At 42.6% G+C, this 19,535-nt stretch overlaps 1 pseudogene; it reads left to right on the forward strand.

Annotated features, from left to right (window-relative positions):
* Positions 1-790: 790 nt before the first annotated feature.
* On the forward strand, positions 791-4,075 carry LOC147632446 (pentatricopeptide repeat-containing protein At3g09040, mitochondrial-like; annotated as a pseudogene).
* The last annotated feature ends 15,460 nt before the right edge of the window (positions 4,076-19,535 follow it).

A 19,535-nucleotide genomic window follows, 5' to 3' on the forward strand; every position in this document is an offset into this window, starting at 1 on the left:
GTACATTACTGTGCCATTCATATATACATGCCTGATCCTAAAAGATCATATCCAAGTCATTTTTAGATTAGGCTTTTTAGGACCTAGCCTAGACATATACAATAAAAGTGTATCTAATCAAAATCGCTTTTTAGACCTATCTAATTAAAACCATGTAATATGTTGACTAGATGGAGGGAGGTGGCATAAGATTGATTCTAAGCTACTCATAAGTATTTGGAAGAATGATAGAAGCAAAGAGATCACTGAGAAGAGGAAATGTAAGAAGATGGAGGTAGGTTACACGAGATCGCTAAACAACATTGCACATCAAAGTTGAGTGTGTAGCAAGAACCCTTCCCTAAAGCCTTTCAAACCTTACTAGCTACACTTGCAAGATGCATTGGTGTATATAATTAAAATAAAATATAAAACAACTAAATACACACTTACTACCAAAGAAGTATGTGTATTGTCCAATAAGCAATGCTATATCTCCGTTCTCACATTAAGGGGGAAAAAACATGCATCTTCATTGAACCTTGCCTATCATATGGGAGTGTGCAATGACTCTTGTTTTATGTGGGGAGGCAAGCACAGTAGTGCGACGAGCGTTACTTCTTTGCCTTGTGCAAGTTCTAATATGACTCCCCCTTCCCACCCCCTCTCACACCATAGGGTGTGGGATTTTATTTATTTTTAACGAACCCCTCTCAAAAAAAAAAATCCCTTATGAGGTGTGTGTTCGCCCGCCCGAACCAGGAAATCGCCGCCCAATGTAAAACGGCATTCTCGTTTATGACATGAACAACTGTAAGCAACGCCAAGTGATCTAGGACTGGGTCTTAGAATTGCGGGAGATTGGAGAAAAACTGTGCAAGGTGAAATGGCTTCACAAGGCCCTGCAGAGCCTACAGATTTTGCACCAGCAGGGTACGCCCTTATCAAAGGACTCTTTCTGTTCTCTTTTGCAAGAATGCACAGACAGCAAGGACCTCCTCCTTGGCAGGCGTGTGTATCGCCTGATGATCAGCACTGGAATGGCCTCACTTTCCCTTCTAGAAGACCATTTCATCAGATTCTTTGCCCTCTGTGGGAGCTTGCAGGAAGCAAACCAAGTGTTTTCCAGGGCCCAAAACCCTAATATATACGCCTGGCATGCCATCATTTCAGCTCATGTCATACATGGGGACAGTCATATGGCCCTTCAGCTTTATGGCCATATGCAACATGGGGGGGGTATAGAGCCAGACAAAGTCGTGTTCTTATCCATCTTGAAAGCATGTGGCAACATAGGAGGCATAGACAAAGGCAGGCTTACACATGACCACATTATCAAGAGAGGCCTTGATGCGAATGCTGCTGTCGGGAGCTGCCTCATTGACATGTATGCTAAATGTGAAAGTTTGGATGAGGCGCAGAGAGTGTTTGACAGGTTACCAATCCGCGATGTTGTATTATGGGGTTCCTTGATTTCAGCGTATGTACGTCATGGACAGGGTCTCCCTGCCCTCAAACTTTTTGGGAAAATCCATCTGGATGGCATAGAGCCAGACAAATTCATATTCTCAAGCATATTAAAGGCTTGTGGTAGTGTAGAGGTCCTCGATGAGGGCAAGCTAGTACATGAACACATCACCAGAAGCGGTTTAGAATCAGATGTGATCGTTGGCAGTGCTTTAATCGACATGTATGCAAAATGTAAAAGCATGCAGGATGCTTGCATGGTCTTTGACCGTTTATCAGACAAAAACGCGGTTTCTTGGAATGCATTGATTGCAGGATATGCCCAGCATGGACATGGCCTTCCAGCCCTTCAGCTTTATGACACAATGAATGGAAATGGTATTAATGCAAACAAAGTCACATTCCTATGTGTCTTGAAGGCATGTGGTTGGGTAATTGCCTTAGAAAAAGGTCAAGCAATACACAATCAGCTCATAAAGATTGGGTTTGAGTCAGATGTGCTTATTCAGAATGCCCTAATTGATATGTATGCAAAGTGTGGAAGCTTGCAGGAGATGTCTAGAGTGTTCGCTGGAATGGCTAGTGGAGACTTAGTATCTTGGAATGCTACAATTGCAGGATATGTTAAGCATGGGCATGACATTGCAGCTCTGTATGTTTTTCAGAAGATGGAAGAAAATAGCATTAAAAAAGATGGTTTTACATTGTCTTGTGCTTTAAAAGCCTGTAGTAGCGTAGGTGCACTTGAGCAAGGGAGAATTATACATAACCAAATCATCAGCGCAGGGCTCAAATCAGATGTAGTAACAGAGAGCTCTCTTGTTGTGATGTATGCCAAATGTGGGAGCTTGCAGGAGGCGTGTAGAATGTTTGACAAGATGGTCACCGCTGATGTGGTATCTTGGAATGGAATGATTTCAGGATATGTCCTCCATGGGCAGAGCACACAAGCTCTTCAACTTATGGATAAAATGCAAAACAAAGGTTTAAAGCCCAGCATGGTTACATTTGCAAGCATTTTGAAAGCATGTAAGAGCATGGAATCTGCAGTGCATGGCAGGCTGATACATGATCAAATAGTTAGGAATGGATTTGAATCAGAGGTGGTTGCTGCAAGCACTCTTGTTGACCTGTATACCAATTTTGGCAACTTGGAGGAGGCTCTCAATTTATTTGATAGGTTGCAGAGCCCAAATCTGGTTACGTGGAATGTGATGATTGCTGGATGTGCCCAGTATGGGGATGGTCTTGCAGCTCTTCAACTTTTTGGAAGAATGCAGTTGGAGGGGACAAAGCCAGACAACATCACCTTTCTGTGCATTTTACAAGGATGTGGCAGCATTGGGTCACTAGCACAAGGCAGGCTGGCTCATGATCAGATTCTTAGGACTGGATTTGAACTTGATACTAGCATTGGGACTGCCCTTGTCAATATGTATGCAAGATGTGGTAGCCTTGACGAGGGACGTGGAATGCTCGATGCTTTACCCGGTCGAAATGTGGTGTCATGGGGTGCATTAATTTCTGGATATGCACAGCATGGCAACTACAACCTTGTCATTCAGTGTTTTAGGATTATGCGGCAAGAAGGTCTCAAACCAGATGGTACTATATACAGCAGTGTTCTAGCCGCATGTAGTCATTCGGGTCAAGTAGATGAAGGCCACTGGCACTTCAAGTGTATGAGAGATGACTATGGAATTACACCTAGCATTGAGCACTTCAACTGCATGGTAGACCTCCTTGGCCGTGCGGGATGCTTGAATGAGGCCAAAAAATTACTCCAAACCATGCCCATCCCAAGCGATGTGTCTGGCTGGATTTCTTTGCTCACAGCCTGCAAGACATACAGGAATGTGGAGCTAGGAAGACATTGTTTCAATCAAATTGTTCAAAAGGATTCCAATGCTGCTGCTGCTTACCTACTGATATCAAGTATCTATGCAGATGCCCACATGTGGGAAGATGTGTACAGAATTTCTGAAATTGAGAAGATTTGAGGGTGCATTTAAAAAGCCTGGAAGGGCATGGATAGAGATTAGCAACGAAATGCATGCGTTTATTGCAGGAAATAAAATACATGCACAATCTGATGAGGTATATTCAAAGTCAAAAACACTAATTAAGATACTTTATTGTGAAGGCTATGTGCCACAGTTGAGTTTGGTGTTAGAGCAATCAGCAAAGGATTGCAGCGAAGAAGAGCATTATGTTTTTGGAGGCATCTGATTGTCATCCCAAGCTTCTGTAGTTGAGTCTCTGACATCTACTTTTTAGCTTCACAGATCACAATAGTATCATGGTACAAGTGCCCAGAAATAGACCTTAGAAAAATTACAAGCAGAAATTGGGTTTGGAACACAGCAGAACACATGGGCCCCACAATTTGCTTCAACAAAAATACACATTGGGCTAAATAGTGGGCCTCTTTATGGTACAGAAACACAACCAGGTAACGGACCTACGCTCTGACAGATAAGGTACCTAAAACTGCACTTGCCTGACCCATGACCAGGTAGTGCTTGACTGGGTGTAGCTACTGAATCAGAAGCTTTTTGACTGGTAGCCCATATAAAGGCCTGTACACGTTCATTCATCATTTCAGAAATACATAAATATTCTTCATCAATGTTGATAGGCGGGTTAGTGCTACTCCCATCATCCATGTAGCTGGGTAAGTGCTATGCTGCCTCCCTAATTGAGCATCTTTCCATTTTAGTATGTTGTCTAGTTTCTTCTCTCCATCTGCACACTCTGTTATCTGTTTGGTCTATAGAAGTGCTAGATCTGCTGCCATATTGGGCCTGCTACATGACAATGCTATCAGAGTTTTGCCTTTGATGCTTGGTCTAGCCTTAAATTAATCCATAACTTCCTCTGATACATCTCTTTAAGATTTCAGGTTTACCCTATTAATGTTAATGCCGTAGGGTTGTTGACATCTGTGTCACAGGCAGTGGTGTGTGTACACCGTAGGATAACTTTTTACTCTCCTCAGGAGGGTTTTTTCCCGTGCACAAGAACACACCCTAAGCCATTAGTGTGTGCTTCCTTATCATTTCATTGTACTTTCATTTTTGGCAAACCCATTATCATTGTGTTACGTGCCTTCTCTCTCACAAGCAGTGTGTACTTGCTTCTCTGTGTGTGTGAGTGTTGCTGCTGCTCCCCTCTCTACCCAACATTTGGTATCAGAGCTGAGGCTACAGCTATTGGGGTTCAAGGTACTCTTCAACAATTCGTGGGCAAAACATCAAAATAGTCGAAGAGCTCATTTTCATTGCAAATCTTCCTTCCCTTTGGGAAACCCCTCCTTGCTTGGGGGAGCATAAGCTCTATCTAGGAGCTTGCCCTGGTTAGGGCATCTGCGCTGCCCAAGAACACCTAGCGCCGCCTCCTACACCCACACCTTCGATATTCAGTCTACAGGAGAAGACTCGCCCAGCTGTCAATTAGAGAAGTCCCAAATCAATTTTTTGATTTGGAAACTCCGCCTCCTCTGTCCTATTCAATGCGATGTGATAGCAAGAAGCACAAGAGAAATATGGAGCACAACTCAACTCAACTCAACTGATACTCTTGTAATTAGAGAACCTCCCATATCGAATAATCTAAGAGCATTTTATTTTGCAACACCACATGTAATCTCATTCTCAAATGTAGTGACGTGGCTTCATGGTGTTATTGCATGAAGTTATTGCTCCGACTTAAGGAGGAGGTTAGGACTGTACTGTAATAAAGCTTTGTACTCTCTCTCTCTCTCTCTCTCTCTCTCTCTCTTTCTCTCTCTTGTTGTGTTGAGATATCGAGCTCAACTAGTGCGGGTGGGTATGGGTAACATGTGAGGATGACAACTTTACACTTACGCCATTGGTACGATTGGTGAGATTACGGGTGATATGCCACAAAATGGTTTATAAGCTATGTCACAGTCACTTAGGTGTATTAGAGTTCTGACATAGTTATCGTACACCAACTCATGTAATTAGAGGTTCATACTATGGATCGACTATTTGTATATTGCAGTAAAAGAGTACTTTCCCATGCATGATGTACTCTTATCTTTATGTTATGGTTATAGAGAAGAGAATAGAATAAAAGAAACTTCAGCTTTCCATCTCTCTTGTGTGCTTGTCTACTCTCGTGTGTGTATTTGCTTGCAAGGAGCTCAAGCTCACCCTCTCTCCACATTCTTCTCATGGTATCAAAGCGGTAGTTTACATGAAGAGTGCAAAAGGCAAGCAAAGGAAGCAGTACATGGGTAAGGGTAACTCCATCTCTTTCCCTTTGATTTGGAAGCAAATCTTTGCTAGGTAAGAGCAACAGCCAGGTACAACAATAAGGTGCACTGTCACATCTTGATCCACGCTTCGTGGTGAAGCAAAGGGACATTATATTGCATGATTTTATAAGTTAGTTTCGAGTGCATTTTGGGCTTCGTTTTGGCTTTGTAAGTTTTCCACTGACACTTCGTAAAAGTGTTGATACGTCCATTTTCTCGTTTGGTATAACATAACAACAGACATTTGGTTTACATGTCAATTTATGCAGAGAATATGAGATGTACAAGTTGTTTGTGGATGTATGTTAATGTGATTGTTCCATATACAATTACAATATAACAGGTTCACAATAGTAACATAGGAGGTGACTATGTTGGAGATTGCAAGTTTATTATAAGTGCAGAAGTTTCTATAAGTGGTTTAGAGAAATTTAAAAAAAAAAACTAGGTTATGTGGAAACATGTGATGATATTGTGCATCGCATTGTACACGTTGGTAAGGTCCCATTGTCTATGTAAGATAGCGAAATGAAGTACTCGACTGATATACTTCATGTTCCAAACATTACAAAGAACCAGGTGTCAATTAAACAAATGGTTGAGCAATGTCTATAAGTGAGGTTTTAATCCTCATGAATGTTATGTAGAAGATTTCAATAAGCAAGTACCATTACAAAGGGCAATAGAATTGGCAAAATGTTTACATTAAATGTAAACATGTATGAAGTGAAGGTTGTAATGTTTGCACATGGTACATATGTGATTGTAGACATTAACATTTGGCATAAGCTTATTGGTCATGTCAATATTCAACGAGCTGAAAAATATGCAGACCCAAAGCATTGTTAGGTTTACCGAAGTTCAAAGTGGACGAAAGGTACAAAGTATGTAAAGCATGCCAATTGGGAAAATAGTCTAAACATACATTTCATGTGATAGGAATGCCAATTGGGAAAATAGTCTAAACATACATTTCATGTGATAGGAATGCCAATCAAAGGCCTTTGGATGTGGTGCATTTTGATGTTTTGGGGAGCAACAAAGACAGCATCAATCAAAGTATGCCACTATTATGTATCTTACATTTATAATCACACTCGGAAAGTGTAGGCATACTTCATGAAAGAGAAAAGTGAAGTGTTTATGCACTTTTAGAGTTGAAAGACAAAGGCATGCACATAAAATTCCTAAGATCAAATGGTGGGGGAGAATATTTATCTAGTAAATTCAATGATTATCTAAGAGAGCATGGGATAAAGAGATAATTTACATGTAGGTACACCTTACAACAAAATGGGATTATAGAAAGAAAGAATAGGCACGTTGTAGAAGTTTCTCGTGTGTTATAGAAAGAAAGAATAGGCACATTGTAGAAGTTTCTCGTGTGTTAATGAGAAAGAAAGAATAGGCACATTGTAGAATTTTCTCGTGGGTTAATGAATGAAAAAGAAATGCCTCATTATTTTTAGGTTGAAGCAATAGCATCTGCACTTTACATTATGAATAGAATAACCCCCATTACAGCATCTCAAGGCATGATGCCTCAATATAAGTTTACTTGTAGAAAACCATATTTGGAACACTTGAAAGTGTTTGGTTGCATTGCCTACATACATATGCCAGATAAAGTGAGAAGCAAACTGAATCCCAAGGTTAAACAAATGTATCTTTATTTAATACTCCCTTGAACAGAAAGGTTATAGATGCTATAACAGACCCCACTACTCGTGAGATGTGAGTGAGGAGGGATGTTGTTTTTGATGAGATGAATAGCTGGTATACACTAGCAAAGGATTCCATAGAGGCTCATGTAAACAACAATGTGGCTGCAACAATCACATGTGCTTAGTGGATCGGGAGAGTCCTCTAGCAATGGGTCTATTATTGGAGAGAGAGAGAGAGAAAGTAACAGCCGCGGCAACTAAGAGAGAGAAAGAAAAATAAAGTCCACCCACGCCTGATTTTCACGAATGGTTGCCGATTGATGGAGGGAGAAGAAGAAAAATAATTAAAGCATTAATTCTTCTCTTGGAAAGCTTGAAATGTTGGAATTAGGATTAGGGTTGCAACAATGCACACATACAAGATAGAGAAGCTTGAGAGCACACAAACTCACTAGATTAGAAGAAACAAATGTGTGCCAGATACAAAAGATAACACTCCAAAATGAGTAGATAAGAGGGTGTACATATGCACGGGGAAAAAAACCCTCCTAGTGAGGGAAAAGGTTCCCCAACGGTCCTAACTGTGTTCACACACATCACTACCATATAATCCTACAAATCCCCCCTGGAGTGATGATGTGAACATATACACGGTATGGCCGATCAATCCTGAAAAAGGCAGTAAGCCCAAAGCTTTACAAAAAGCTTCAAACTTTTCACGAGGAAGAGCCTTCATGATTAAATCAGCCATGTTGTCGTGTAGGCACATAGACCAAGCTGATCTCTGCTTCTACAGAGAGTCTTTCCTTGACATAGTGGTAATGCACCTCAATGTGCTTAGTGCGAGCATAAAACACTAGGTTCCTCGCAACTGCTAATGTGCTCTGTCTGTCTCACAGTGAAAATCGTAATGCACTCTAGCAGCTGTCAATGAAAATCGTAGTGTTGTCCAACACCCAAATCAGCCATAAGACGTTTGAGCCACACACACTCAACTATATCTGTAAAGATGCCCTGTACTACTCATCTTCACAGCTAGAAGTGGCCACTGTAGGCTACTTCTTGCTAAGCCATGATATACATCAATCAAAAGAGCGAAAGCAAAACCCACTAGTGGACACTCGTCTCAGCCACACCATTTTGCTGAGGTGTGTATGGATCTGTACATTAATGCCTTGTGCCTTTTTCAGCCATATATGCATGAAATTCCTTGGACATATACTCTCCCCCTCGATCTGAATGAAGGGTGCCAACTTTACATTCACATGCATTTTCAGCCATGGATACAAAGTGCCTAAAGCACATAAAAACCTCTGGTTTCTACTTTAATGGATACACCCAGGTATATATAGAGTAATCATTAATAAAAGTGATGAAGTAGAGATATCTCCCAATATATGTTGTCCTCTCATAGGACCACATACATTATGTATAAGTTATAATTTCTTAACAACTCTCATAGATCTATCCTTTGGAAATGATGCCCGATTCATTTTACCAAGAATACACCCCTCATATACATGTCTAGTACGGGTCTCAAGAGTTGGCAACTCAGACACCATATCATGCCTTTGATGGTGTAACAAATTGCCATAATTCAGATGGCCAAATCGTGCATGCCATAATTTCGCATCATTCATAGCACGAGTCATAGAGATTGAGCAAGCATCATGCTACAACTTCTCAAATACATCCATCTTGTATAGGCCATGAAACAAGGTACCTGAGGCAATGAAAGAATAGCCATCATTTATATCCTGAACTGTACATCTATCGTCCACAAATTTAACTGTCAAGCTTGACAAGGCTAAGGCTGAAACTGACAGCAAGTTCTTCTTAATGCCTGGCACATATAAAACTTTAGAAAGAGTAAATTCCCCCCCATTTTCAGCACAGTGAGCACAACTCTACCAACTCCTTTGACAGGATATGAGGAACCATTTGCACATGTGATGGTTCTTGCACTTTAGACAGATCTCAGAGATGAGAATAATTTTTTTTGTGAAGTAATGTGCTTACTAACACCACTGTCAAAGTACCAAGCATCCAATTCTACCACTGACATGCATACATCATGAAGAACAGAAGGCTGCAATGTACAATCCATGCCCAATCATCGTGAGTAAAACTTGTAGATCCCTTCTTCTCTACACTTGGTGCAGATGCATCAGCCACATCCATCCCCAATTCTTTCTTTTTCTCCGTCTCTAGACTTTTCTTGCACTCATTTATGTAGTGCCCTAGTTTCCTGCAAATTGTGACACTTACCCTTCTTTTTAGGCTTATCACCTTCTTTCTTTGTATCCTTACCTGAGAATTCTGATTTTGGCTTATAGCCACCATGCGAAGAAGCTTTACCTTTGCCTTTCTGATTGGCAACAAAAGCTTGGTCACCAACTCGCATAACGAATCTGTTTTGCCTAGATTGCTCTTCTTGCAAGAGTACTATTTTGCCTAGACTGCTCTTCTTTGCAAGAGTACTTAAACCAGCTCATCAAATGTAAGGGCATTTGGATTTCCCTTCGTCTCATGAGTCTAAGGGTAGAGACAAAACTCTGATAAGAATCCGATAATGCATTGAGAACTGTGGGCACCAATGTACTATCAGGATATATCTCATCCACACTAGCAGGCTGCTTCTTAAAATCTTCGATCTTGGTCAAGAAGTTGTCCATTGAGTCTCCCTCATTCATGTGCTCAGACTCCAACTATTTGCACAAATATGCAACGCGTGCTTCATTGCACACCTAGTATAATGCAGCAAGTGCATCCTATGCCTGTTGGAATAATTCTTCGCTTTACAGAAAGTGCAAGCAATGCATGTGCCTCATCTCTTCCATCACATCTCGTTTGAGTAGCAGTGGGAGGTACTAATGGTGCATGTGGAGGAGCCACATCTATATTGAATTCTACTTTAAATGTCAGCACCCGGTTGCACTGGTAGTTGTGAAATAGGATGGGTTTCACTACCACTGACCACATTCCAAAGGCCTTTAGCAACCACTACATGCCTCATCATATAGGACCATAATGGATAGTTAGTCCCATCAAGTTTATCCTCAGCAGCAACATGTTGAATACATCACTACTACCAGCCATGACTATCTACCAAATGTAAAATCTTTCAACACACTGCAAGTACTCAGTATTCACTGAATGCAACCTTGGATGGCTGCCAACTAACTGAATCACCTGCAAAGTGTATGAAAAATAGCATAGAGTAGAGAATAGAGTGTTACTAGTGAAAGTATGATGGTCGATGTTGAAGACATTGTAGATGCTGCTGCACACCACAGTATATACCTTCTTCTCCTAAGAGGGTATCTCGATCAGAGATAGAAAACATGGTCATGAGGAGGAGGGAGGCAGACTACTAGATCAAGTGTTAAGGAAGCTTGCTCTAATACCAATTGTTAGAATTAGGGTTAGGGTTGCAACAATACACACACAAATAGAGAAGCTTGAGAGCACACAAACTCACTAGATTAGAAGAAACAAATGTGTGCTAGATACAAAAGATAAGTACACAACCCAAAATAAGTAGATAAGAGGGTGTACATATGCACGGGGAAAAAAACCTCCTAGTGAGGGAAAAAGTACCCCGGCGGTTCTAAGTGTTTTCACACACATCACTACCATATAATGCTACATGAAAATCTAGCTTAATTAATCTTCAATGAAAAGATTAATTGCCTACAAAGACACAAAAAGCGATTTCTCTTCTTTTCTCAAAATTGGCTTGAAAGCCCACGATAGCCGTCCATTATGCATTTCTGAGTGTCATGGGTTTAGCAATATGAAAATTGAGCTAACGCCTCCGTTAATTGCTGATTCCATCCATACAGTCGGATCATGGAGGGGTTAAGAGTTGGGAAAAATCATTTTTCTTCAAAAGAAAGGTGGTTTTTGGCTTCACAAAAGTGGTTTTGGGAGTAAAGGTGACATTAATTGCAAGCCTTTGATCTTGTTCTCCATCTAATGGTCCACAAAGTTCCCATAAACCATTCAACCTTTGTCCAAGAGTCCTTAAGCTTTTGCCTTCTTTATCCTCTAGATTTTTATGAGCTTCTCCCTTTTCTTCAGATACAAGTACCCATAACTCTAATACCACTAGCATGGGACCTCATGTATTTCTTGAAGAATTAATCAAGCTCACATACATATCAAGCAACAAAGCATACACTTGAATTAAATTGACAAGATTAAAGTATAACATAAAAACATGACATAGAGAAAACATCACCATCGACACACTATTGGGCTGCAGTCCCTACCCCCTCATGTGTGCATCTCCACTTACATGAATATTTTGAGAATTGTATTCAAAATATAGCCCAAGGACCTAATATTAGTTGTGCGTACAAAATAGGGCTTTGCTTTTCTACTTTTACAAAAATAACTCAAGCACTAAAGCTTGTTCACATACTAAGTGTAAAATAACTAAAACATGTGCTAATAAAATAGCAACGCCATGCACAAGTGTGCATAAATAATATGTACAATCATTTGGCACATGGCCAACAAAATAACCTATATGAAATAATAATTCAAGATATATATATAAGATCCTCCATGTGCAACACATGCACTGCTCATCACCTATCTCACAAACATAAACACATTAGTTGTTCCAATTAATTGCTATTAGTTGTTCCAATTAATTGCTATCACATTAGTTGTTCCAATTAATTGCTATCACAACAATCAATCCCAATATGAAACGTTGAGACACAAACATAGCACAATCACACTTTTTACTCTTCGATGGTACGTATCTCTATACACATCATCTAGCATGGCATGTCCCACCACTTGTTACACTTTGATAAGCATATTACTATACATATCATCTAGCATGGCATGTCATTTGCATAAACCACTTGTTACACTTTGATCATGAAGTTATCTAGAGTAGTCAACTTGTTACACTTTGATCATGAAGTTATCCAGAGTAGTCCACTTGTTTCACTTCGACAACACGTAGTTTTCATCAAGCATGGCACCACTTGTTACACTTTGATAACATACACCCATCAAGCATGGTCTCAAGCTATACTAATAACACTAGCAAACTATGTGAGGTCACCCACGATACCAAATCACTAGCATGCCACACTAGCATCATGGGCATCCTTGTTTAGCCAAAGGGGGTGAACATTATGTAACAAAGCCGAGGCAAGGAGAGAGAGAGAGAGAGAGAGAGAGAGAGAGAGAGAGAGAGAGAGAGAGAGAGAGAGAGAGAGAGAGAGAGAGAGAGAATATAGAAGAAAATTAGAGAGGAGGGTGGGTGGGAGAGAGAAATGAAATGTTATATTAACGTCTTCAAAAGGCCAAAGTGACCTATGAGACCAAATTTACAACTATGTGACATCTCATACACTGTCTGGAAAAGAAAAGAAAGAACTGAAGGTAAGTATCTAGCCCTACAATACATTAGTAGAGGGAGCATACGAAAGCAGCAACTAGGGAGAGTGGGAAGCTAATGCTACTAGTCAAAATGGGTACATGAATACATGAATATAGGGGGGTACAAAAGTGACAGTGAGTACATCAGTATATGGCTAGAGTGGTAATCATCCTAGGAGCTCTAGCATGGGTCTCTACCGAATGGCCTGGATATCTGCCATAGTGAGATGCCTGGTCGGACGAGCCTGATGCCTCGCAATGATGCTCTGAATCCTTCGATGTAGGCACCATCTCCAATGTGAGGATCCCCTCAAGTGTTTGGATCTGCCCAACTGGATAGCTCTCTCAACTAGAGTCCCACAGGGTGCCTGCTGCTGGGCTGTTGGCTGTGTGTCCTCTCGAGTAGTCCCTCTAAAGAAATCAGTAATCTATCTCTGTGTGGACTCTTTGTTGATAATGGACTCTCTAAGCCTTCGGATCTCCAGGAGATAAAAGTGCCTCTGCATACCCTCTGGTGAGTCTGCTCTAATGAGTCTGCTATATCATCAGTATATAAGAGCAGAGGTATCCAAGTGCCAGCCAACTGGGCTCCTCTGTCCCCTCGTGTCCCAATATAATCAGAGATCTCATCAATGTATAGTCCAAATACAGTCGAAGAGAGCAGGCAGCCCTGTTTTACCCCTATACTGGAGTGTACTGGCTGGGAGAGACCCTTTGAAGTCCGCACTTGCCCAACTACTATCTCATAAAGTGCCATAATACCCCAAATGAGCTCACATGGAACCCCCAAGTCTTGCAACCTATGCATCAGTCTAGCTCTGGGCACTATGTCAAAGGCCTTGCGGAAATCCACAAAGCCACAGTAGATCCTCCTCCCATGTGCTCTGCCCTCCTCAATGATAGCCCTGAGGGTAAAGATATGATCCAAAGTAGAGAATCTCCTCCTGAAACTGGCATGTCCCTGAGCTCGGACCCCTTGTCTCTCTACCCATCTGCTCAACTCCTGCTCTAGAATAGAGGCATATAGCTTGGCCAGCGAGTGATCAATCATAATGGTGTGGTAGTTAGTCGGCAGGCTTGGATCTCCAGACTTGAGTACCGGCACAATCGTGGAAGTACTCCAAGTCCCAGGAAACCCCTCACACATGGCTCTATTAAACATGAGAGCTAGCAAGTCTGCAATCATATCTCTAGCATGTATGAAATGCTCGGCTACAATGCCCTCATGATCTTGTGCCCTCCCTGTATACAATCTGTTGATGGCCCTCCTCACCATCTCTGCTGTGAAGAAGGTAGAAGTGGGTGGACAGGGCTCTGGAGGGTTCAATAGTGGTGGCTGCTTTGGTACTATGTAGAGGGAGGCTGCATACTAGCCCCATGTATCTGGAGAGGTAATGGCCGGAGGCGGGGGGTGCTCTCTAAGCAATCTCCACGCCTCCCCAGAATCTTGACTCAAAAAATAGCTGATACATGTCTCTCTCCAGCCGAGCTAAGAATGCTCTCTTCTTTTGCCAAATGAGGCATCGGAACATGATGCGTGACTGTCTATATGTAGTAACACCTGTGGCCACCTCTCTCTATAGCCAGGCTCTGAGCTCCGTATAGTCATCATCATACCAACTATTCTGGGGCATGCTCCCAAGACGTGATCATACTGTGGGCTACGTGGTGGGAAGGCCATTACTGCAGCTGTATGTAAAGCCTCTGTCAGGATCTGTGTGAGCTCTGCTAATGGCCTCTGTGGATCCTTTGCACTCAACAAGCTGTAGATCTCTGTAGTGTATACTCCATCAATCTCTAGTGTACTGCCCAACCTGGTGGGGGCACTGTAGTGGAAATCCACCATAAAGGGGAGAGAAGTGCATGATCCACCATAACTCCGGGCATGGTGCCAATCGCAAAATCCTGGATACTCTCGGGATGAAGGCTGGTGAGGCTAAAACATAATCCACTATGCTGGCCCCATGTCTGTGTGGAAAGCAAGTAAAGCCAGTGGATACCTCTCTAGGCCATTTAAAATGGCCAGCCCATGTGCAGTCCCCATCTCCAAGAGGTATCTCCCATACTCAGTACACTCCACCTCATCCTGTGATCTCCGGGTCAAACACATCTCCTCCACATCTATCTCTCTCAACATCTCCGAAGTGTCAAAGAAGGAGGTCTGGTAGTACTGAGCCATTCAAGCATTAAGTACGATAACATCTCCCTCCCTGGAGAACTCCCATATGTCCTCATCTAGAATCATTATGGAGATTGCCCCTTGGGTGCTGCATAATGAGATGTGCTAGGTGGAAATTAACATATAGCAATGTATAGGGGTCTACCCTCATCTGCCCTCTTTGGAACCACATGTACCTCGTGCTCTCATCACGGTGCATAACATGGATGAGTGGTTGAAGCTCCTCCCTAAAAAGAACTGCAACTCCTCCAGATCCGCGAACACCATGCTTTGAACAGGCCTCCTATCTATAAGTTGTCTCCCATATGTATCCCACCACTCTCAGTAATGTGCTGCCTAGGGCTTGATGTGTCTCCGAGTAGAAGATAATGTCCCTGTCTCTGAAGCTATCCTCAAAGGCCCCCACATCCAATCTCAATGCTCCGTTGCAGTTCCATACTGCAAGTCTCAGACTACTCCCATAGGTCTCACGCCGTCAAGTGGTCCATCTCTCTAGTATCACCACTTTGCCGCCTCTGTACATTGCTAGCTTCCCTTATTCTCTGGCTGCCCTAATCTCCGGCATTCACTCCCTCATATGTTCTAGCTGTGCCAAGGTGAGGTCGTCTCCTAAAAAGATGCCCGTTTTCTTAAGAGCGGAGCGCTTGGCCAAGAAATCCTTCTTGGCCTCCAAGGTGGGAAAGCGTAAAATGAGAGCTCTCTCCTCCATTCTTGTCTTTCTTGCCCCCTCTCCAAGCCCTTGTGTGTGTAGGCCTCGAAATGCCCATGCGTGTGTATAAATCAGAGAGAGAATTTCCCTCCCCCACACCCCAAGTGGTGAGCTTGCCACTTGGGCGGTGAGGGAGGGAAAAAATATTTTTTTATTTTTTGAAACTATTTCAAATATTTAAAAAAATAAATAAAATTTCCCCTCTCCCACCCCCCAAGTGGCAATTTTCTCTCTCTCTCTCTCCACTTGGGAGAGGGGGAGGGGTGATTTTATTATTTTTATTTATTTATTTTTTATACCCCCACCCCCCAAGTGGTGAGCTTGTCGGTTAGGGGTGGGTGAGGGAATTTTTAAAGAAGATTAACTTTTAAAAAATATTTAAAAACAAGTGGAAAGCTTGCCACTTAGGGACTGGGAGGGCTTGCCATTTAGGGGTGCGGGAGGAGAATTCTCTCTCTCTCTCTCTCTCTCTCTCTCTATCGCCTCGCCCCACCCTACCCTGACTCTCTCTCTCTCTCTCTCTCTCTCTCCCCTCTCCTCCCCTCCAGCTCCACCCTACCCTGACTCTCTCTCTCTCTCTCTCTCTCTCTCTCTCTCTCTCTCTCTCTCTCTCTCTCTCTCTCTCTCTCTCTCTTTGTGTTTCGTAATAGAAGATATATTACCAAAAATTACTTTACAAATGGCCACATGGCTACCATGTGATGTACTAGCTTTTCCACAGTAATTACTTCGAACCACAGTAATTACTTCGAACCACATGTGTAGCTCAGAGTACCCTCATCCAATATATAGATGTGTCATTCTCCACCAAATGAGCTGATCGTCGTAAACGAAGAGACTTGCCACAATAGTAGCCCTTTTATACAACCTATGTGAGCTGTAATAGTCTTCTTGCATTCCAGTGCTTAATATCAAATTGTAGAGCATGCAATCAACACTAAATGTTGGCCTCTGTTGTTCTCTTTCTCAATGAGAGAGAGAGAGAGAGAGAGAGAGAGAGAGAGAGAGAGAGAGAGAGAGAGAGAGAGAGAGAGAGAGAGAGAGAGAGAGAGAGATATGTACTCACTATGGCTTCTTAGGTTCAGGTATGACAAGACTCTAGAGCCAGTTAACCTCATTGACACAAAGATGAAAGGTATCTTAGATATCCCTCCCCGAAGGGAAAGAGTTATCGTCACACTGAAGAGACAAAGGTCAATCATTCGCACGACACACGGCTCAACATAGAAAGGACCAATAATGAAGCCATAAATTGGGAGAGTATTGAAAGGGTGAGGAAAGAAGCTCTATGTCTAGAATTGCATAATGCTAATGTTGAATCTTTGAGGTATTTGGCCCCCTCCTTCGTGGTGTGAGGCTTCCGATGCAAAACACTCCTCAGTACTTCCCTTTCGACGTGGAGGAGATTGATGTCTTATCCAGGATGCACAAGGAGGTTAACATAGTGTCTCTCTCCCTTCGTGTCATCATCAAGGAGGGTAGAGTACAAGATTAGAGGATTTATTGCTACTTTATGGATTTTTGCAAAGCTTTTGATACTGTACCCTAAGCCCTCCTCCTACACCATCTATAAGAGATAGAAGTCCCATCTAACATGGTTTGGAGCTTCATCACCCTCTACGAGTTTGTTTCACCGGACAAGTGAGAGCGCTAGGAGGTACATCACATGAGATTTCCAGCACTATTGGGGTGAAAAAGGCTTGCCTCTAATCACCCTCTGGTCCCACACTGGAAGGCATATTAATCCCCATACTACTTTATGTAGATGACATCGTCCTCCTCTCAGATTCAACGGGCTTTAAAGACAGTTGGATGCCTTACAAGACTTCTACACTTAGCAAAACCTCTCTGTTAACCTTGGTAAACTCAAGGTAATGGTCTTCAATACTTCTTGCCCCTTCACATCCAGATTGAGCTTCACATACAGAGGGGATCTTGTGGAGATTGTCTCATCCTATGTTTACCTTGTTATCACTTTCAATGGCCCACACTTCAACATGCTTCCCACATCACATGTGCCAGAGTAACACGAGGATATGTAGCCTTGAGCTTACTTGAGTAGCACTGCTTCCATGCACATTTTGAGGAGGCTAGGATGAAGGGTTAGCTTGGCCCTCAAGTGCTAGTTGTCTCAAGGACTCTAGGGCAAGGATTCAAGTACCTATGAGGAACTATGTGAATGATGCGATGGAGGTATGTGGCTATCTGGAAGAGTGCATCCACTACCATCGGGTTGCATCAAACTCTGCCTGGATAATCTAGTATGAGACAGATGGTCTGCTACAGATCGTATGTGACATCATGACTTGGGGCCTCTCAACTCACTACCAATCCTCATTGGATAAATCTGACCCCAGAAGGCTACTCCATTCATCAAGGCTAGTGTGATGAGGGTGTCAAAAAGCCAACCTTTCATTATGGGCTCCTAGAAATGTCCCTGGAAGCACTGTCGCTCAAGGCTGCATATCCCCGTGTCACTCTGGCATGTGCTATGGGAAGCATGGTGAAGCATGGGCCACTGAAATCTACACCAAGGTAGACATAAGATGAGACAATCTCCACAAGATCCCCTCTGTAAGTGAAGCTCAAACTGGATGTGAAGTGGCGGGAAGTATTGAAGACCATTACCTTGGTTTTACACCAAGGTTAGCAAAGAGGTCCTACTGAGTGCAGAAGTCATGTAAGGCATCCAATTGTCTCTAAATCCCCTTGTCATAAGCATAAAGTAGTATGGGGATCAATATGCTTGCCACTGTGGGACCAGCCCTACCTAATCCGTTAATGAAGCTCGAGATCTCATCAATGTAGAGGCCAAAAAGAGTGGGTGATAAAGGGCAACCCTGTTTCAACCCAATAGTGTTGGAAATCTCCTACGATGTACCTCCTAGGACTCTCACTCATCCGGTTACCTTGGTTTTACCAAGGTTAGCAAAGAGGTCCTACTGAGTGCAGAAGTCATGTTAGTCATCCAACTGTCTCTAAATCCCCTTGGTTGGAGGACGATGTCATAAGCATAAAGTAGTATGGGGATCAATATGCTTGCCATTGTGGGACCAGCCCTACCTAATCCGTTATTAATGAAGCTCGAGATCTCATCAATGTAGAGGCCAAAAAGAGTGGGTGATAGAGGGCAACCCTGTTTCAACCCAATAGTGTTGGAAATCTCCTATGATATGTACCTCCTAGGCCTCTCACTCGTCCGGTGATGGAATCATAGAGGGTGATGATGCTCCAAACCAGGTTAGATGGGACTCCTATCTTCTGTTGTTGACGGTGTAGGAGGTGGGCTCGGGGTACAATATCAAAAGCGTTGCAAAAATCCATAAAGCAGTAGTAAATCCTTTGATGTCATGCTCTACCCTCCTCAATGATGACATGGAGGGTGAAGATGTGGTCAAGGGTAGAATAGCTCCTCTTAAAGCCTGCTTGTGGTGAGGCTCTGCATCCATATCTTTCTACAAATGAATTGAGCTCCGCCTCTAGCACCAATCCACAGAGTTTGGCCAATGTATCGCTAATCATGATCATCTTGTAATTATTTGGATCAAGTTGATCTCTGGCTTTGAGGATGGGGGGGTGATGGTGTTGATAGACCAAGAGGGTGGAAATCCTTCACAGAACGCTCTGTTGAACATGTAGGCTAATAGGAGTGCCAGGGTATCATTGGCATGCAAGATGTACTCGATAGTGAGTCCCTCATGATCCTAGCCTTGCCTATTACGTAGTCTACAAATGGCCTTGAGAAGACCATGCCCTTTGTGAAGAAGGTGGAGGTGGTGGGGCGGGGATTTGGTGGTGGGGGTAGGGGTGGCTGATTGGGGATATGATAGAGGAAGCATGCATAGGAGT

Source organism: Cibotium barometz, chromosome 13, assembly GCF_041138505.1.
Source record: "Cibotium barometz isolate CiBa-2024 chromosome 13, ASM4113850v1, whole genome shotgun sequence".
NCBI lineage: Eukaryota > Viridiplantae > Streptophyta > Polypodiopsida > Cyatheales > Cibotiaceae > Cibotium > Cibotium barometz.